Below are 21,906 nucleotides of genomic sequence, written 5' to 3' on the forward strand. Positions count from 1 at the left end.
TCACTCAATGCTATAATAATACACACACACACACATCCACACACAAAACCTGGGCACTTAAGCCCTCAAATTATATCTAAATTATACCTTTTTTCAGACCCCTCAAATTTTAAGAGGCTATACTCCTCCAGGTTCAAAGTCATGTTTATGGTGACAGGGAAAGAGCAGACGGACTAAGATAGAAAGCTGAAGGAGACATCCAAGTTGGTCCTGGGTAGCTTAGAAAAGAAAAACAAAGAGAATGATAGGGTGACCAGAGGTGCACCCAAGGAAATAAAACACTGCACTGATTCTTCTGTCCATTCTCACAAGCAGACTTCCTTTCTGTGTTGAAGATTTTAATCATTGTGTAAGGAAATAACCAAGATCATAGGTGTCCTGGAATTTCCTCTTTCCTTGTATTCCCTTAATATACATAACTTCTCTTGGAGGACATGGAGAAGGAAGTTTATACAGTAATATACACATGGGGATAGATTTTCAAAGAAAACAGTTTCAAAGAGCCAAATCAGGGCAAGGCTTGATTATGAACTACAATATAAATAAATATTCTTCCAATAACGCGATTCCAAGTGGGGGACCACATTCTCTGGTATAGGCATGAAGAGACACACACACATGCAAATATTGTGTATAAAACTCAGCACAATAAAAGAAGCACAGCCACACCAAAATGTCAACACATCCCGGTGAACATCTTCATGGAATAACTCAAAGGAGTTTTTAAAATAGATTGAGAAGACCTTCACTTACCCCTTCTGAAAAACATGCTTTTCTTGCTTTTCTTTTTTTTTCCCTCTAACTTGCAGATGAGGAAAAACTTATTCTTTGAATACAAACAAGTCAGAAGCTCTGTTTTCTGAACAGGCCTGATGAGCTCTCCACAACCCAGCACTTTCCTCTTTCATCAACAGTAGGAAATCAAAGGGCACAAAGAAGGTTGTCTGGCTAAATCCTAGAGGAGTAGTAATATTGCTCAGAGGTCTCTGAGCAGACACTCGGTGGATGGAATTTTCAGGTTCTCTGGTGCTGTGCGGGGATAGAACATGGGCAGTAGTTCTGGGAGCTGTGAGGAAAGAAAGGGCTTCTGGAACTAATTCTGTCATCTTGATTCCATCACTATGCCCCTGAGGTCAGTCAGGGCTCACAGGTCTGGAAACTTCCTTCGGCCCACCCAGGAACGGATTTCCTGAGTCAGTCTAGATTCTTGGCCTTGCCAAGCTTAGTATTCACCAATAAAGGACCTCAGCTGGGTAATGGAAAAATACAGAATCTTGTAGCATTCTGGATGCGTGCTGGCAAGTACCCATCAATTGGCCGATGATGAACTGGAATGACTGTGGTTATCCCATAGACAGCTTTTTCTTCGATTGTGGTGAAGGCTTTCATGTCCTTCTTTGGTCCCAGACGTTGCAAAGGCTCCAGAAATGTTGGAGGCAGGGGGCACGGGGATCGAGAATGGACTGATCTAGCAGAAGCTGAGCCATACTGGGGACTGCTATTGTTAGGTGCCATCGAGTAAGGTTTGACTTATAGTAGTCCATCTACAACAGAAGGAAACATTGCCTGGTCCTATGCCATCTTCACAATTGTTATGTTTCAGCCCACTTTTGCAACCACTGAGTCAATCCATCTTGTAGAGTGTCTTCCTCTTTTTCATGGTCCCTCGACTGTACCAAGCATGATGCCCTTTTCCAGGGACTATTCTCTCCTGATAACATGTCCAAAGTACAGGAGATGAAATCTTACCATCCTTGCTTCTAAAGAGTATTCTGGCTGGACTTCTTCCAAGACAGATCAGTTTTGTCTTTGAGCAGTCCACGGAACTTTCATTACTCATTGCCAGGACCATACTTTCAAATGCATCCATGCTTCTTTGGGCACCATGGCTTGGGTCAGGCACACCTTTGTTTTCAAAGTAACAATCTTGCTTTTAAACACTTTAAAGAAATCCTGTGTGGCTCCTCTTCCAGTTCATAAGTATGATGATTGGGTCTTCATGCATTGGTGTGATATGTGCCTCCCTTAATCCTTATTAGACGCTGGCACATTGCCCATCTGGCATGAAAAAGAAAAGAAATCATGTGAAGCAGGTTTGTCCAATGCAAACCTTTGTCCTTTGATCTCTTGACTGCTGCTTCCATGAGCACTGATTGTGGATCTAAGCAAACTAAAATCCTTGGAAACTTCACTCTTTCTCTATTTATCATGATGTTACCTATGGTGTGGATTTTAGGGTTTTTTTTTTTACATATTGAAGGCTGAAATTCTTGATCTTAACTAGCAAATGCTTTAAGTCCTCGTTTTCTGAAAGCAATGACACAGTAAATAGTTTTTTGGTATGTCCTGTTTTGAGCTAAGATCCATCTGACATCAGTAATGATACACCTTGCTCCATGTCTTCTGAATCCTGCTTGAAATTCTGGCAGCTCCCTGTCATTGTACTGTTGCAACCATTGTTTAATAATCTGCAGCAATATTTTACTTACATGTGATAATGATATTGTTTGATAATTTTGGCATTCCGTGTCACCTTTTCTTTGAATGGGTTCAAATATGAATCCCTTCTAGTCAGTTGGCCAGGTAACTCTCTTCCAAATTTCTTGGCATAGACCAGTGAGGACGGAGGTTTAAGAGAGGCAAAATTAAGCCCTGCCACCAATGTGAACACCTTCTCAACCAACCAAACCAAACTCACTGCCATTGAGTTGATTTCTCCTCATGGAGACCTTGGAGGACAGAGCATGGCTGCCCCGGAGGGTTTCCAAGTCTACAGATTTTATGGGAACAGAAAGCCTCATCTTCCTCCTGTATAGTTGCCGGAAGGTACAAGTGCTACTCTCTCAGTTAGCAGTCCAGCGTGTAACCGACTGCGTCACCAGGGCTCCTTGACTATCCATTAGTTACTAGTTTTCTGAGCAGTGGGATTTGGAGTCATGAACTTGGGTTAGAACAGAGTGCTTTTCCTAAAGTAAAATGACAACCTACCAAACTAATCATAAAGCATCATACAAAGGTCACTTGTTATATTTACCATTATAATGATAAAGATATGAGAGGCTTCAAAAAGTTCGTGGAAAAATGGAATTTAAGCATAATAGACTTTGTCTATGAACCTTCTGAAGTCCCCTGATAAAACCCAGAATCGACCCTTTGAAATTTACATTTTACTCGCCTTTCTTATTTTAACTTATTAATATTCCAGATCATTACTGCTGCTGAACTCTGGGGTATCTATTAATCATATCCATTAAACCTTCTCCAAAGAAATTCTAGATCAATCAATCAGTGAAGAATGCCAGCAAGGAGGAAAAGCAAACAGAAAAAATTTTAAAGGCATTTTTCCCCTTTGAAGACATGTGTTTCTCTTACTAGTGATTGCATTTGCCACTCAGTCTAGAATGCTTGTACTGGAAAGTCTTCATCAGTATTCAAGGGGGCTCTGAGCAACATTAGAACCAGCTTCTCTAGCTACAGCTACATGGTCTAGTGAGCTTTTAAACAAAGAAAACCCGTGTTACAAACTCTGCTCCCACGCGCCATTGTATACACAGAAAACATTCCTGGCAGTTTCAGCATAGGGGTTCTGTCCTTCATCCCAGAATCAATGGTTCTGAAATATAGGAGCCCAGGTTCAAAGGCTAAACTATCATTCTTGGTGATTCAGTATCATACTAAGGCAATATAAATCATGATGTGAGTTCTGGGCATTTCGGCTTTTGTTGATAAAACTGACTGGAGAGGAACGGTGGAAAGGGGATTACAATTTTAGCACTGGAAGCAACTCCGTGTACCCAGATGAGAGGACTTGAATTCCCTTTACGTCCAGCGGAGTCTTTGGAGAAAACCATCCAAATGAACCTTGGTTACACCCACCAATTTTTCTTAGAGAAAAATGGGAAAAGACTTAAAGGCAGATGTTTCGAACTGAAAACATAATTATTACATTAGGTAGAAAAGATTTTCATTTGGGGTTATTTTTGTAGTCTTCATAGGAATTGCTGTGCTTCTGTTGTTGATAAACTGGGAAGAAGGAAGTGGGAGGAGTGGCATTTTGTGGATCGAGGACAAGATTTTCCTAATGGGAGTGGATCGTCCCAATGCTAGGAAGAAACAAGAGACTGGGGATAATGACTCAGAAGATCAATGTAGTCTTAAGAAGTGAGGACCTTCATTCTCTTCCAGGGCCTTGGGGCAGATATACCTGTGTTCTTATGAAAAAAAGCATCCCAAGCAATCATGCGGCTCTACCACCTAGAAACAGGCAGGAAATCAGACAGATGTGGCCTGGGAAATTCCCTTAAAGGTACCCTAGACTTCGGTACTCTGAAGGTAGGCACCTCTGGTTAACTATTTCAGCTTATTTCTATATTATATTTCTCTTTCATTATTACTTACTTTAAGAGAGCAGGGCTTTGAACCAGTTCATTCTGGTTTGTACCCGCTGCTGAGGATTTGCATTTCCACCCTACAAATACTGGATCATAGTCTACATTTTAACAAGATTCCTACGTGTTTCTTTCAAGAGAAAGATGAGGCTTTCTACTACCATGAACCATGCAGCAGTTCTGTTCGGTAGCTAGAAGAAAAACTAGGGTTTGTCCCTCGACGTGCCAAAGCCTCCCTTCCCCCTTGCAGGACGTTGAAAGCTTTTTAAGGCTAGAGGGTATGCTGGCATTTAGGTCTTTGAGACAGGAAGCTGGTACACCTGCATGAGACCCACTTCTAGGCGAGGTCGCCTTAATTCCGCCAATGGGGTCAACCAGTACCGTTGACCATGCCTCCCAGGGGGAGGGTGCTTGAAAAGCCAGAAACTTGGAGACCACCGCACTCTCTCCCTCTCGACCTCTCCTGTTGGGTCTGCCTTCCTGGGCTGCTGTGCCACAGTCTCTGTCTCTCTGGTTTGTGTTGTTTACTGTAATACCTGAATCTTCTTCCATCCTTTATTAAAAACCCACTTGGATCACAAACCAGGCTTCTGCATGAATTATTTCTCATGCGAAGCCAAGGACGGAGGTATTTATAACCTGAGAAACCTAACAGTTCGACCCTGTCCTAGAGGGTCCCAAGAGTCAGCATTGACTCCATGGCAATGAGTGAGGTTTTCATGTGTTTCTTATAGATCTCCAAGTGATTCTTAAATACACACCTCGCAGAAATGTAGATTCAATTCAACATACCTGGGCTAGACACGCTTAAAAATTGTTAGCATGGCATCTTCTCTGGTTTGAAGCCATAAAGTCCAGTCTCATTTTAGCCTGACAGTAATATCTGGAGGGAAAGATGAATGTTAAACAAATAAGTACAAAAATAATTTATGACAATTGTGAAAATATTGTTTCTTTATATTGAGTTGTAATCCACACCGGAGGGTCTAGTCTTTGACCTTCATCAAGGACTTCAAGTCCTCCTGATGTCAGCATGCAAGACTGTGTCATCTGCCTACCACAGGTTGTTAATAAGCCCTCCTGATGTCGTGATCTTCATGTAGTAAAGCTTCTCAAGTGGTCTGTTCAGCACACAGATTGAGGAAGTAGAGTGGAAGGACACAACCCTGATGCACAGCTTTGCTTATTTCAAATCACAAGGTATTTCCTCATTCAATTCCAAGGACTGTTCCTTGGTCCTTGCACAGGCTTTGTACGAGTACAATGAAGTGTTCTGGAATTCCCATTCTTCCCAGTGCTAACCATAGTTTGTTATGCTCCTCAAAGTCAAACGTCTTTGCTTAGTCAATAAAATGTCTTTCTTAGTATTCTCTGTTTTCATGCAAGATTCATTTGATGTCAGCAATGATATCCCTCATTTGTGTCCTCTTTTGAATCCAACTTGAATTTCTCGCAGCTCTTCATATTCTACTGCAACTGAAGTTGAATTATCTACAGAAAAAATTTAGTTATATTTAATCATTTTTATATTCAACTGGGTCACCTCTGTTTGGAATGCATATAAATATGGATCTCTTCTACCTTGGTCTTGTCAGTGGCCATTGACTGTTGGGACCTGAGCATGCTCTGCTTCTTACATGGTTCTGCCACACTCTCTTATCTTGGGTGTCCACACGCATCTAAAGGACACTGCCAGAACATGCCCTGGTCATCCCAGACGGTGACAGTGCCCCATTGGGCGTAGTCAGTGGGAGAACTTGACTTTGTATGTGAGCCAGCTGAGCGGTGATGAGGTCCGGACCCTCTCCACCTGCCTGTACCGCAGCTCCCAGCCTCTAGCCCCTGACCCATTGTCCCCAGCCCTCTCGGTTAACAGAAATTCTAGTACTGCCTGGTGGTGTATCAACTACAGTAACAATTATTTCAGCTTGCTGCAATCCCAAGTGGCCTGCGTAGAATTGTGCACCTGAAGGTTTTCAAGGCAGTGACCTTGCAACAACAGTTCTGCAGACCTGCCCTCCCACCACCCCAGGTGCCTCTGGGTGGGTGTGAACCACCTTTCAGCGAGCAGTCCAGCGTTTAATGATGTGCTCTCCCCAGGGACATACCATAACTGCCACCCGGGCTACCTTGTTTTTTACCTTGTTGGTGTCCTGAAGTGTTCTGCAGCAAAATGCAAATACAAACTTTTGTCCCCCACCTCCCTGGGATCCTCATCTAGAGTGGCACAAGAGTAGTTCCTCAGTTCCCAGAAACTAATAGTAACTTCCAGTGGTGACATGAAAAAATATCGGTGATTTTTTTATCCTATTGTTTCTTTTTTATATATATTCTTTATTTAAAGGCAATACCTTTTGTACAGAAGATGCATAATGCACTTTTTATAACTTGGGTTGGTGTGTATCATATACAGTCCGTGTGTCTCTTGTAATGAAAACAAAGTTGTTTAAATATGTGAACTATATATACCATATATATAAGCAGGCCCAAATATCAACAGAGGCAACTACACTGCACTAATAATGTGCTGGAAAAACTCAGTTTATACACAAGTATATACGGTATATGCAATCTGCTAGTTGGTTAGCCAGGTAGCTGTCTTCCAGATTTCTTGGCATAGGAAGGGAGTGCTTCCAGTGCCTCATTAGCTTGTTGAAACATTTCAATTGGTCAAAACGTTTTAAATATTCTTTTCTCCAACTTTCAGTACAGCTTGGACTTCTTCCTTCAACACCACCAGTTATTGATCATATACTACCTGTTAACGTGGTAAGTGGGCAGCCCATTCTTTGTAGGTCAGAGATTCTTTGTATTCCGTCCATCCTCTTGGGAGACTTCCTGCATTGTTCTATACTTTGCCCATAGGATCACTCAATATTGCAACTCGAGGCTTCAATTTTTCTCAATTAAGTGTGCTCTCCTTTTTTTCCTTTTCTACATCAAAGTCCTTGAAAATTTTCATTGTATATACTTTGTCTTCGTGAAAGGAGAAAAATGGGGCCTTCCACTCCCTTAAAGAGTCACAGTCTGGGAAACTCAAGGGGGTGAGCGCTACCTTGTCCTATAGGGTCGATGTGTGTCAGCATCAACTCACTAACGGAGTTGTCTTTCTTTTTTTTAATCATTTTATTTTTTTAATCATTTATACATCTCTTATCGCAATCCATACATACATCCATTGTGACAAGCAAATTTGTACATTTATTGTCATCATCATCATCTTCCTTTCTACTTGAGCCCTTGGTATCAACTCCTCATTTTCCCTTCCCTCCTTGCCCCCTCCCTCATGAACCCTTGATAATTCATAAATTATTATTATTTCGTTGTGTCGTATACTGTCCAACATCTTCCTTCATCCACTTTTCTGTTGTCTGTCCCCCAGGGAGGGGGGTTATATGTAGACCCTTGTGACCAGTACCCCCTTTATACCCCACTTTCCCCTTCCCCTCCTGGTATTGCTACTCTCATTATTGGTCCTGAGGGGTTTATCTGTACTGGATTCCCTATTTCCATATCCTATCTGTACCAGTGTACATCCTCTGCTCTAGCCGAATTTGTAAGGTAGAACTGGGATCATGATAGTGGGGTAAGAAGCATTATAGAACTAGAGGAAAGTTGTATGTTTCATTGTTACTATACTTCACCCTGACTGGCTCGTCTGCCCCCCCACCCCCGACTCATCCATAAGTGGATGTCTAGTTGCCTACAGATGAGCTTTGTGTCTCCACTCCACAGTGCCTCTAATTCACAATGATATGATTTTTTTTGTTCTTTGATGCTCGATACCTGATCCCATTGGAACCTCATGATCACCCAGGCTGGTGTATTCTTCCATATGGGTTTTTTTGCTTCTCAGCTAGATAGCCACTTGTTTACCTTCAAGCCATTAAGACCTCAGACACTATGTCTTTTGATAGCTGGGCACCATCAGCTTCCTTCACCAAATTTGCTTATGCACCCGCTTTCTCTTCAGCAATCCTGTCGGGAAGGTGAACATCATGGAATGCCAGTTTAATAGAACAAAGTGTTCTTGCATTGAGGGAGTACTTAAGTAGGGGCCCAATATCCATTTTCTACCTTAATAGTAAATATATATATATAATTAAAAATTGGGACTATCCCAACAAAAGGGGGACGTCTGGTCACCTTACATTACCTCTATAAATGCTCTTTGCCTCCTAGTTATTTCCTCTATTTCCTTTTACTTTCCTCTTGTCCCACTACCATGCTCAGCCATAATTTGGGTTTCAGTAATTCCTCTCAGTTACCTTGCCCTTGATCAAGCCCTACCAGGCCTCCTACACCCTCCTCACCATCAATTTTGAATCGCTTGTTGTTCCCTTGTCCCTGGGTTTGTTAACACCCACTTTCTTCCCCCTGCTCCCCGCCCCCTCTCCCATGTCCCCCTGGAATGGTCAGTCATGTTGTTTTCACTTGCAGATTGTTTATCCCACCTATCTTATCTAGATAGACCTGCAGAGCTAATAATATGCACACAAAAACCAAGACCCAAACAAAGCATTAAAAGAAAACAAAATAAAAAACAATGACAAAAGAAAGAGAAAATCTTGTAAATAATTCAAGGTCTGTTTGTTGACCTTTAGGGGTGTTTTCCACTGGAGTCTGATAGGGTGCCACACCCTGGCCTCGAAGTCTATTTTTGGTACTCCTTCAGGACTTCCTTGTTCTGTTCCCCTTGCTATTCTGTTGCACGCCCTTAAGTGTTTTGCCTTGGTGTGGTGGGGTCAGATCAGGCACAATTCCTGCACTGTCTTCAGTGTTGTCCCCCGTAGGGCTATGGGTTAGTGAGGGATGTCGTGTCTCGTAGTGGGGCCAGCCATATGGTCCTCTCTCTGCATTGGCTGCTCTGAGCAGGGATATCTTCAAGGCTTGATGGGCCAGGATGTGTGCTCCAATCTCTCTTTTTCCCCCTTCATTTGCTCCTGTGTGCTCTGATCAGACATGTCCCTCTCCCTGATCTGTAGCATCAGTGCTGTCCACTGAAGTGAATTCTTCTGGGGGGAGTGGGGGTCGGTCCACATAGTTTGGATTGGGGCCAGCCCCTGAGCTGTTTTTCAAATTTTCTGTTCAGCAATTTTTCTTCCTCATTTATTCCTTTTGTTTCAGCTACTCTATGACCCCAAACAAGTTTCAGGGTCCCTTCTGATATTCACTTTGATCTTCTCTTTCTTACAGAGTGGGGTGCCTCAGGGCACTTAATTGAGCAAGCTGGATTTTCTTTTTTTTTTTCCGACTGCCCAGTTGGATTTTCTGAGTCACGAAAGTGTCGCTGAGTGCCTTAGAGCTGAGGCTTACTGTAGTAAGGTGCTTCTGGGCACTTAATTCAGGGAGCTAGGTTTGCTGACCCACAGAGCTTAAATTGAATGCCTTCAGATTCAGGCTTATTGTAGAGTAGTATGCCCCTTGGCCATTTATTGGCAGATTTGACAAGACTTTGTAACATATCCTGATCAACAGCTCAACCCTGAGCATTTCTCACCGGCATTACAACATGTTTACTCCCTTAACAAACCTTTTAATTGCAAATTTTGTCTGTGAGTTCTGTGTAGCCACCGCAATGGATATTAGAAACTAGAGATGAATTATAGGACATTAAGTCAGCACAAATCCCCTGCCACATGGATATAAGAAGGATCCAAGAACTAGGAGCTGAAGAAACAAGGGCCTTCTCCCAGAGCCGACAGAGAAAGAATCCTGCTTCCTAGAGTCAAGACCCTGATTTAGACTCTTAGCCTCCTAAACTACGAAGTATGACCAAATAAATGTCTGTCTGTGAAGCCACCCACTTGTGGTATTTTTTCGTGAAGAACTAAGAGAGGGAGCACCTCAGAAATGCTCCATAATCCACGCCTGTTGCTCCTGTCCAATAGTCGTTGACTCTCCTAACAACAGGGTCCAAGTCCTCATTGGAGAGTCCACCCCTCGCCCATTCACCAGCCATGACGTGGACGTGGACTTGGTCCAACTCAAGCTGCACGTGGGTCTGTGATTGGCTTAAATAACAATATTTCCCATCCCAATAGTGACACTAATTAGTTCCAGAATGGCAAATCACCCAGTTCGAGCCAAGGAAATAGTTTTACTTTTCCTTTGGGATCGATAGTGTGAGTCCATCAACCACAAAATGCGTTGGCAAAGCTGACATCCAGATACAGCCAGTCAAGAGACAGTTTCTGGTGCTGATAATATTTGAAGACGGGCGCACCTGTGGATTGTTATGTGAACCAGTAAGTCCCCCACTTGTTGAAGGCATTTGGGATGAATTTTCTGAGCTTGCAATCTAGAGAAACCTGACACACTGCTCGCCTTGTGTTCGGATCTCCTGTAGGATGACCCAGGCTGGGCCACAGAGGCAGCAAGCTCTCCGCCATAGCACTGGGAGCTCAGAGCTGCAGAGATTTCTAACAGATCTGCACCTAAATCAAACCAGCATCGGATATCCTAAGAAAAGATCCCTAAGCCCTTACGTCTGAGAGTCTCAGCTCATAAACTGTCCTCCCTACATCTGTCTCCTACGTCAGGAAGGCAAAACGTTCCAAATGAGATAGAGGGGGAAATCCTGGCCTAGAAGCTCCAAGTGAATGATGTGTAATTGATTTCAGTTGTCTTTCCTTTGGTATCTACTCTGTCAGTGTCACAGCTACTCAAAATGAAGGAAGGGAACCCCCGGGCCCTGATGGGATTATACAGACAGGGAGCGCCATCCTGGAGCGCAAAGAGACAGGAGTTTCAGGTTTGTCTTACTGTGAAATATTTGTGTATGTGTGTGTGCGTAAAACATAGTACTTCCTACTTCAACATTCTTTAGAGGTACAACTCAGTGACATTGTGTCTGTCATAACAGTGTGCAGCCGTCACAATTGTCCAGGCAGTGTGATGTCTTCTGAACTACCCTGCAGCACCAGTCTAATTAGTCATTAATTAATTACCACTGCACGGGCAATCCCTCACTGGTCTCGAGCACACAGCAGCACTCCTATAGCTATGGGGGGGGGGGGGGGGGAGTAGTTCCTGGAAGCCAACAGGCACAAACCGTGTGATGAAGTTCTCCAAAGAGCTAACGTAACCTTAATCTCAATGAAAAATAATAAAGCCCTATTGATTGACAATAATTGTCATGTTTCCCTCTACTACACATAAAAGGAGACAGTCAAAGGCCCAACAAAAGCGATGAGTCACGACTGAGAGATAGAAAAGGGGTGTCATGGGTATCCCACACTAGGTCAGAGCAAACAGTAACGGTGGCCTCCTCAGTTTCACATCAAGAGTTACCCAACCACAAAACCGCCTACCTTGATACTGACAATACACAAGCAGAATGGAAGAGAGCTCTCAAAAACGTTAAGCAAGTTAATTCCCACAGGGGCATAAGGTCAAACCTTTACTTATTCCAACTTCATGATGTCACGAATTGATGGAAAACACAGTGTTTTAATAGCTAGACTGCCTGGGTTCAAATCCCAGGTCTGACACTTACTAGCTATGTAACCTGAACAAGTCATAACACCTTTGAGCCTCAGTTTCTTTGTCTGTAAAACTGGGACAACTAAACATACCTTCTTTATTTTGTGATGGCTAAAACATTTTAATATGCATATGTAAAGATCCTAGAAGAGCACAAGGCCTGTGGTTAATCCCGAGTCAGTGTTAGACATTATTATTAATATCCGAGTGATAACTCTATGCTATCTTTATCCTGACTGAATTCTGACTACAAAAATGTATGCATGGTCCTGATCCTCAAGATGAATATATGAAAGCAGAGGTAAACAATGACGGCTACCCATTTCTGGCAGGGCTGTGAATTGAGCATTGGGCTACTAACCACAAAGCCGCTGGTTCAAACTTACTAGTTGCTTCTTAGGAGAAAAAATGAGGCTGTGAGATCTTATAAAGATTTACATTTTTAAAGCCTTATAGAGGGTGGCTAGTCAGAGTCACCTCAATGGCAATGAGTAAACTACAAATTAAACACTTTATATTATTATCTCTAATTTTTCAGTGATCAGAAAAATAGCTACTGCCATTTCAACTTAAAATGAAGCAACCAAAAATGAGTAAAGATTAAGTAATCTTCAAATCCACCTTTGTGAGACTTCAAAGGGTGACATTTCCCATTCTAACAGCTGGTCAAAATTAATTCTCTTCTATTACATAATTTCATTCTTGCCACACCCTGGGAGGTAAGCAGAGTGGGTGGTATGGTGTGGGAGTCAAGTCCAGCCATGCCTCAGAGATATCAGATGACTCGGTGCCAAACGAACACAATAAAGCTGATACCGCAATAAAGCGAGTCACACAAATGTATTGCTTTCCCAGTGCTTATAAAAGTTTTGTTTACATTATACTGTAGTCTACTCGGTATAATTATGCAAAACATTATACCCAAAGTCTGAAATAGTGTGAGAATTACCAAGTGTGGTCACCAATAGACTTGCTCAATGCAGCAGGGTTGTCTCAAGCCTTCAGTTTATAAAATGAGCAATATCTGCAAATGCAGTAAAGCAGAGCGCAATCAAACGAGGTGTGCCAGGAGAAAGGGTTTGGAGGTCGGTGACCGGGTGAAACTAGCTGTGCTGCTTCCTAGCTGTATGACATTCGAAGTTACTCAGCCCAGGCCTGCTTCCTTCTCTACAAGGTGATGTCGATGATGACGATACCACCTGGGTCAGGATTGGCGGAGAAATAAATCAGTTTACACGCATGAAGTGCCTGGTATGTGGTTAATCTGCAATAGGTATTAACCATTCTTGTCATAATTATTATCCTTCCCATTGATTCAATAAGGAAATTGAGGCAAATTGGTGAAATAACCTAAGCCATAAATCGGGTCTCTTGTTTCTCAACCATTTTCCCCACGATTCTTCTCTGAGAGGTTTTCAAAACATTCATGGAAAAATGGAGTCAAAAGATAGGGGAGCTCTTTCAGAGACCCATTTCCAAGTTCCCTCATAGAGGCCCTCGTATGGCACGTTAGGCTTTCTGTTCTGAAATGAATGACTTCCCATCATATTTCCACAGATGTGAATATTCCTCACAGAGTCCTTCATCAGCAAATATGCTTAATGCTAGATTTCACTTTGAACCATCACACATCAGATCCTTGGTCTGACCCTCTCCTGTGCACTCCCAGCAAAGGTCCGTGGCTCAGGAAAAGAGGGCGAGGCCGTCTTTGTCTTCCTGTTCTAGCTCTGGCCACCACAGGCGAGGATCCTTCCAAGCCTCGGCTTCCTGGCTCTGCGACAAATCTGGTGGGTGGCAGTACAGACACACTATTTCCCTCACATCTGGATCCACTTTCTTAACCAAGTGGCCACACTTTCACTCTGTGACTGTCCCAGTGACCCGACTGGATCTCTAAGCAAACGCACCACGGGCAAACATTTCCTCTTGGCGAAACTCCGTGCCGAGTCGACCCTGGTTCTATGCTGGTGCGGTGTGTTTTCCTTGTTATGATCCCCAGTGGTGGCAAAATAAACACTCTCACTTGCGGCTGTGGCTTGCAGACCAGAACAATAGCCCGTGGATTAATTTTTTAATGAAAGGAAACAGGGTCTCATAATACTTACTCTCCCCTCTCCCCCACTCCCCTCTCTCAAATGAGGTCTCTGGCCACACTCACACATGAATAGGGGGTTTCTGCCAGCCTGAGGACCTCAATTCCATGCCAAACCTGGCTCCCCCAGATGGCAGAAGGGGCTGCCACAAGACAGCTGCTGAGCTGAGGCTCAATCTTGTGTGGGGCACTTACCACCCAGAGAGTGTCACCTTGGAGATGCTCAGGGCTTCCTCCCTCCCTCCCAGCCTGTCCATTAGGGTGGGAGCAGGCAGCCTCTCTGGGAGCCCTCAGGGGACCCCCTCCTGGGGGGGGAGGGGAGCGTCTGTCATATGGCTACCAGGCATCTGGTTGTAAGCAGATTTTTGTTGGAGGCATGAAATGGTGCCAGAACAGTATGATTCTCTCCCCGTGGACATTTGTCAGAGTAAATGACCGCAGCAGATTAGCCCATCAAGGATCTGAGTAGCGTGTGGCTAAAATGAATTATTTGAATCCACGGTCTTGAACGGCAGGTACGACTTTCAGTGTTAAAGTGCAGGCTGTCAATGGGTTGTCTTGTGGAGTTTGTATCCTGGTCTATGTGCCACATGCACACGCTACAGAGCCTAGAGTAGGTTTTCTTGCTCTTTTCCTTGTTAGTAAGTGGAAACGTCTGTACTCCAGGCTCAGGGAAGGGAATGCTAAGGCTCCCGCTAAATCAGCAAAAGGCTGGGTAACAGGGAGGTGTCAAAGGCCACCTCTTCCCTCTGCTTCAGAAAGGGCCTGCACTGGAGGCCTGTGCTTGGGGTGTGCTTTGGGGCAGATACAAAAGCAGAAACCAACACCAGGGAAAGAGTGGTGTCAGCCAGTGCTAGCAGGAGGGAAAGGTGGAAGGACGTGGTAGAGGGGAACCGAGTGGTGCCAGGAGGTCGTGGGGAGAAAAGAAGGAACATTTATTAAGGATCCATGTTATAGGAAAACAATATGATTCCATATATGTTCAGTTCTCACAAAGACTCTAAGGAAAATGACAATGAATTACACAATTTATTTTAAAAGTGATTTAACCATGGGTGGGGGGAGGGGCAGCGGAGGAAGAAAATGTTCTCAAACTGATTGTGCCAATAACTGTACTACTCTTTTTGATGTGATTGCACTATCGAATTGTGTGATGTGTGGGTTAAGTGCCAATAAAACTTTTTTAACAAGGAAAGAAAAATGCTACCAATTTTTAGAGAGAAATAACTTGCCTGGCCTTAAACCAGTAAATAGAAGATAGAATACCTAAATCCAAGTTTCTTAAAATAAAAATTAAACCTTCATGGTTTTAAATACTTACTCTGTCTATCTAAAGTTTAAATGACTATGTTTATGATGTGCCATTTAAAAATGTATATAACTGTGAATATCTTGTCAACTCTTCTCTACGTCTGAAATAATTTTGAAGTACATGTCTTTGTGAATGAATGTAGCTGGAGTTCACGAGCAGGAGGAGCTGATGATTAAGAACCCACGACTCAAGGATCAATAACAGCCCCTGTGCCTCACTCGCGGGCCTTTTGACCTAAGGAGCTAATGAACCCAAGCATTGCTTATTACAAAATGAGTAACTACTTCAAAGAAGGACTATCAATTTTTAAGACACTTCCCAGTTAAGTCTCTTAATGTTGCTAATTCGAGCACAATATTAAAAACTGTTAATGATCCACAATGCAGCCTGCTGGTGTGTACTTTACCTTTTTGAAATGTATGCCCAGAATCTCATTTGTACTACAAGCAACAAAATATTGTAGCTCTTCCGACTACCATTCAAACGATTTACTTGTTACCTCTGATGCCTTTAATTTTAGGCATTCTGTGTGTAACCGAGCACTCCTCTGCGTTTCCTTTTCGAGCTACCACCTTTTGCATTTCTCTGGTGGGAACGTTTCTCTTCCACGTTCTAGGTGGTACTCCTGGGACTCGGTTGGGACACCCAATCCTGGCAAAGGGTAGCATGTGAGCAATCTGGGTCTGACTTCCTACCCCGAGCATTTGGAACACTAGAGAGAGGAACACGGGGGGGGGGGGGGGGGGGGGGGCGGGGAGCCCAGCAGAGCTACTCTGAGGGCCACTGAAGAGACTTCACATGGGTTCTTTCCTACGGAGACCTCAGGAGCTACCGTAGCATCTACCCTCATGAGCGCTCATTTTATGCTATTGGGTGAAGTACACAAATGTGTCCAATAAACTCATCTTACTTTTATTTTGCTGAAAGGTAGTCAGAGTCTGTTTCTGTTACAGGCACACATAAAAGATCAGGAAAACCTCTCTGGAAGGCATCTCAGAAGTGATCCGTATCCCTCACCATTACGCTGCAATTGAGGAAAGTGGGTATTTTAATTTATGTTTAGTCTTGTTTAATGGAAAGTCTATTTTTTTGTCCTTGAGACTAAAAGCAGCAGCAATCAAATGTAAACCGTCTCTGAGGGCTTGCCCATAAATATTCCACAGGATATTGCTATCAGAAAAGGGAATTGCCTTAAAGAGTTATTGTTGCTATGTATAGCTCTCTCGCCAAATGAACACTTAACAATCTAGACCATTAACATGTCGGTCGGATTCTGGATCGCTGCGATGAGGAAAGTGGACAGAACTGAAATCCGTCTAAACCCTCCTTAAAGCAGCTCACTTAATAAGGCATACGGGATCTAAAAAACTAGAATCTCAGTGGCTTAACGATCTGAGAGATTCTGCCCCACAAGTTCATCAGAACCCAGTCCCCTCCATCTTATGGATCTGATCTACCCTTAACCTTTGTATTTCTCCAGTCTGCTGGGAACTCGAGAGGAGAGTCGACAGGTCCATGGAAAGTTTCTGTGGCCCAAATCTGCAGGAGGCACATGCTACTTTCACTCACATCTCATGGACTCAGTCGCGGGCCACACCTGACGGCAAAGGAAGCTGGGAAATGAGATCTGAATGTGTGCCCAGGAAATAGAGAATGCAGTCAATAGTGAATCTGTGGGCTCTGCCACAAACAATATAGTCCATGACTAAAAAGAAAACATGCACACACACACATCTGAGGTAAACTCCTATTGTGTAATTTTTCCCTAGAAAATTGCTCTCCTTGTATTTCCATATATATATGTGTGTATATATATATATTTTTAATTCCTTTATTTTATAATGGCATAAGAAAAGTACTAAAAATCATGTACATCATGAAGATTTGTTTCTTATTAAATAATTAAAGCCAAAAAATGTATTAGGACATGAAGAAGAGTTGACTGAGTTAACCTTGAATGGAGAAAGCAACTATTTTCACAAAATCACTATATTTCACAGAAACTACACTTTACACTTTGGTTTAGCCTACTCCACTTCTGTCAATTTAATCATCTCTGAAAGGGGTTGAGGACAGAGACTCAACTTTATAGAAACTCTATTGTAGAAGTCATAAACGACCAAATTAAAGTGGTTTTCTGACTGACTGTAATGTGGCATGTGGGAGCCTGGTTCTGGAGTCCAGGAGCAGAAAGGGACTCCTCTGCACAGAACTCTTTGACTTCTGCTGGATCCTCTGAATCGCTCTCCTCCATTTCTAGGGTAATGTGAGTGGCCATCACACCAGACTCTAAACCAGGTGCCCATCATATGAGTGCTGTATGGCTCCTCCTTTAAATGAGGAAGAGCCTCGTCCGCAGTCCTGTTGCCTTCCTGGGGCTTCTCCTGGACAAGGAAAACAGCTGGTTGAAGCAACCCCACAAAGGAGGTCTCAGGTGCAGGGGGAAGAGCAGCTTCCTGTTATAATGTAAACCCCCCTCCACTACCTGCCAATGTTTAGAATGCAGTCACCACAGGAACACAATGGTCCTCATCTGAATAAAGTCATTGGTGCTCTTTGGTGCTGTTGAGTCCAGTCCAACTCCCAGTGGCCCTATCTATCTATAGATCACAGAAAGAAGCACCACCCAGGCCTGCATCATCCGCACAATTGTGCTGAGGGTTGAGCCCATTGTAGCAGCCACCGTGTCAATAAGTCTGGTTGAGGCTCTTTCTCTTTTCTGCTGCCCCTCTACCTTACCAAGCATGATGTCTTTCTCCGGGGACTGGTCTCTCTTGATAACATATCCAGAGTTCGACTGGCTCTGGTCATTTCCAACACTTCTGGTCTGAGAGGTCTGGAGTAAGGCCCCAGGTCTGCGTGCCTCCTCAAGCAACACTCCAACCCAGAAGAATAAACTCCTCAGTTCCTGGAGTTTCCTGATGATTATCCACTACACAATGGCTCGGAGAGGGAGGGGGTTAAAGAGGGAGGACCAGCCAGCAGGTCTGCTTGTGAGGCAGCCAGTGGGTTGGCAGGCCGCTCAGAGCATGCTGCTTTCCACCGGGGGTTTGCCAGGGAGATCAGAGGCGACACTCAAGAAGGCAACAGCTGCGGCAGTACCTAACTCCTTCTTAGCTAATGAACTGGAAGGATCCAGAGAGCTGGGGAAGAATGGGTCCCCTGGGGTGGGGAGGAAAACCTCTCCTTCCATGAATTTTCCATTTTTAATTAGGCTGGATGGTTCAGTCAGGGTAAGACTTTTAAATGAAATAGCTTACTGAGCAGCGATGCCCAATGTCTCACTCATCAGTTCCCTCAGGATCTCAGACCCCAGACTGCCCCTCTGCTGGGCTTCCTAACTGGTCTTAAGGGAACCAAGAGGAAAGGAAGAGGGAATTTAAATATTTATACATATTCCAAAAGCAACACTTGATAATTATTAAAAATCAAAACATTTTTAAAATGTATAAGAAAGAAAGAAAACACACCCTATGAATCTATCACCCCAGAGGACAACTCAGTGTTTTTTCTAGCCTTTTAAAGAATTAAATATACAAACATACCTATGTGTGTAATTTGTATATTTGTCCATGTTTAAGGCAAAAATTTGATTATGTTATATACATCCTTTTGCAGCTGTCTCCCAAGTTACTATACTACTTACAGATCCTTTGTTTTAACAGCTGCTGAGAGGTCCATTCTAAGGAGATGTCTCTAGTTAACCAGTCTTTTACTGATGAACTGAGAAAAAGAGTTTTTAGTAAGATTAAATTCCTCATAGGAAGATTGTTATATCAAAGGATGCACATATGAAGGAGCTTCAAAAAGTATGTGGGGAAAAAATCAACTAAAAGATCATGAATGTTTCCCATGACTGTTTGAAGCCCCTTCACATTAAAACATATAGAGATATATACTTTTAGTTTCCAACATATGACATAGTTGAGTTACAATGAATCACATCTGCAGCCATCTGTTATGGTTGTTGTTTTTTACAGCTTATCCTTCGCAAGATTACCTGCAATGTTGCAGGGTGTGATTTGCTGGTGTTATCATTCTCAGATGTTCACTTGCACATATTCAAAGTTTGGATTTATGAAGATGCTGATAATTAAAGGTGATAAAAGATATTCGATTTTACATTAGAGCTGACTTATGATGGCATCATCAGAATGCAACCTGCCCTAACCTGCTAAGGGCTACCTGTATACTATTTAATAGACATTGCCAAATTGCAGTCTTTCAAATTTTTCTTGCTCTTTGTAGATGTGCACTGAGAACAAGTCTAAGGCAAGCTACTTATGTAAAGTGGCCATCAAACAGAGCCACCAGAGAAGTTCCTGCCTAGATAAATGAACTGCTTTTAAAATCTAGACATGTGGTTATGGAAATATGGTATGGCCATTGGCAGAGAATCGACACAAAATTGACGAAAGCTGTGAGTATCTGAGTGAAAGAGATAAGTCATTTGTACAACTTTACATTTAATGTCTGCTTAGATCATTCCTGGAAAGTATTCATGTACAATATTCACTTATTTTAAAGTTAAAACAATCTGTTTTTATAGGAAATCCAATGCTAGGTTGTTTAAAACTAAAGATGAAATGGAATCTCTCGGGCAATAAGATAAGAGCCAGTAAAAAAAAAAAAATAAGAGCCAGTATCACAGTCTACATGGCATGAAACTAGAGGAGAGGGAGGGAGGGCAGATAGGCTTCAGTCTGCAAAACGTCTCACTTATGCAAGGGCTCACTGCCTCCCCACCACTCATCTTTCTGTTTGCCGTACTGCGGTGCCTTGAATGTTACAAATACCGGCAGACTGGCCCATGGTGAATGGGTTCCAGTGGAGTGTCCAGACTCGGAATAGACTACACAGAAGGAATAGGCTGTCTACTTCTGAGAGATTCTGAGAGTCACTGAGAAACCTTCTAAAGAGTTGCAGAACCCTGTTATGGAGAGTGCTGAAACAATATCTATTTGTACAAGCCATTCACTTGTGGTATTTCTCTTACAGTAACAGTAGATAATACAGAAAGGTACCAAATAACTAACATGTAGGCGACATATTGGCCCCACAGCATGATTCCTACTGCCCAGGCCACCCTAGCTAATGGTGCCTGCACACTTCCAGCCTCAGAGACCAGTGCTAAACACTCTGGGATACTCTACCTTGAAGAAACCAACCAATTTCTTGGTGGCCCATTGATGACACTGCACTCCTTGTACTAGAATAGTCAATGATTCATCCTTACAAGATTACATAGCTATTCCTGGTGGGGAGTGACCAGAACCTTAACCCACACCACTGTCCCGAGAGCACATGATATTTATTTCAGAGACATAAAATCCCAGAAGACACAGATCCCACTGGGAACCCACTTCACCATAAAAGAGCGGTGGTATGCCCCATGACCCCGGAATGCATTGGGCACATTATACCACCCATCCAGAAACCACTAGCCTTGTAGAGTATTGGAATACCCTGCTAAATGTGGAACTGAAGTGCTGGCTTAGAAGTAATCCTTTCCCAGGATGCGGTGCCAACCTCCAGGATGCTGTATAGGTACTGAATTGCTACAGTACCATATCTCAGTATGAAGAATTCACAGGTGTGTGAGAAAGATGAGGTTTTCTACTCCCATAAAGAGTTAGTCTTGAAAACCCATAGGGACAGTTTTACTCTGTCTTACAGGGTCGCTCTGAGTCAGTAATGACCCAAGGGCTGTGAGTTTGATTTATTTGGAGGGGGAGTGGTATAAAGGTACAAGCAGGAGTGGCCTTACTTATCATCATTTCGAAAGACAACTCAGGATCTTAATGTTTCCTATTCTCTTTACTCTGGGTTCTGCAGAGTTAAAAGTCCTGGTCTCCAAAGCAAGTGCACTCTGCCAGAGTACACAGCAAAGATTTTTTAAACGATCCACCACTGTTGCCACCAGGAAATTTTGGCCTTCTGTGTTCAGAAACCAGCAAGTAAGAAAAGATATCACCATGTCGATAAGAATAATTGCAAGAAGTAGATTTGCTCTTACTCAGCGGCAGAGATGGATATATGTAGAACCCAGGTCTACTCAGGTGGCTCTTGTTATGTCCTTAATCAAACTTAACTGTGAGTGGGCACACGTAACAATTCTGGCCTGAGGAGGGTCTGATTACCAAGTGCGCAGACCCTCAAGAATGAGGGTTTGGATTGCATCCCCAGGTAAGCCATCAGGACTTGCAGATACAATAACTCCGTGAAAGGGGTGAAGAAAATGCATGCTAATCGTGGTCCCCAAAACAACTTCAGAAACAGCAGATATAATTTATCCTAAGAGCATCCCTTATTAGTTCCTTTTCAGAAAGAGGTATCCAATGGGTATAGAGAAGTGGAGCTCTGTGACTCAAATGTGGAGTGGTAGCCATGCAGAACTCCGCTGCAAGGCATGGAGTAGACAAATGGCCTTCAGTAAGTGCATCTCTGGCATCCCCCACAGCAGTCCTCCACCACAGCACCATCTCCCTGGGCTCCTCCCAGCCAACAGCTAAGCATAGCAATACTAGTAGAGCCATGCCAATTTAGTCTATGTTCTGGAGTACCTCACTGAGCTACCTCAAATATTCTTAGAACTAGGACAAAGTCTAAGGCTCTTTCTATCCAATCCT

General features: G+C 43.2%; 1 non-coding gene across 1 annotated transcript; it reads left to right on the forward strand.

Moving 5' to 3' along the window:
* Positions 1–1,961: 1,961 nt before the first annotated feature.
* On the forward strand, positions 1,962–2,064 carry LOC142427193 (small nucleolar RNA U13). The gene has a single exon (XR_012780005.1). It is a non-coding gene; the product is annotated as a small nucleolar RNA U13 (small nucleolar RNA).
* The last annotated feature ends 19,842 nt before the right edge of the window (positions 2,065–21,906 follow it).

The sequence above is a fragment of the Tenrec ecaudatus genome, chromosome 14 (genome assembly GCF_050624435.1).
Source record: "Tenrec ecaudatus isolate mTenEca1 chromosome 14, mTenEca1.hap1, whole genome shotgun sequence".
Lineage (NCBI taxonomy): Eukaryota > Metazoa > Chordata > Mammalia > Afrosoricida > Tenrecidae > Tenrec > Tenrec ecaudatus.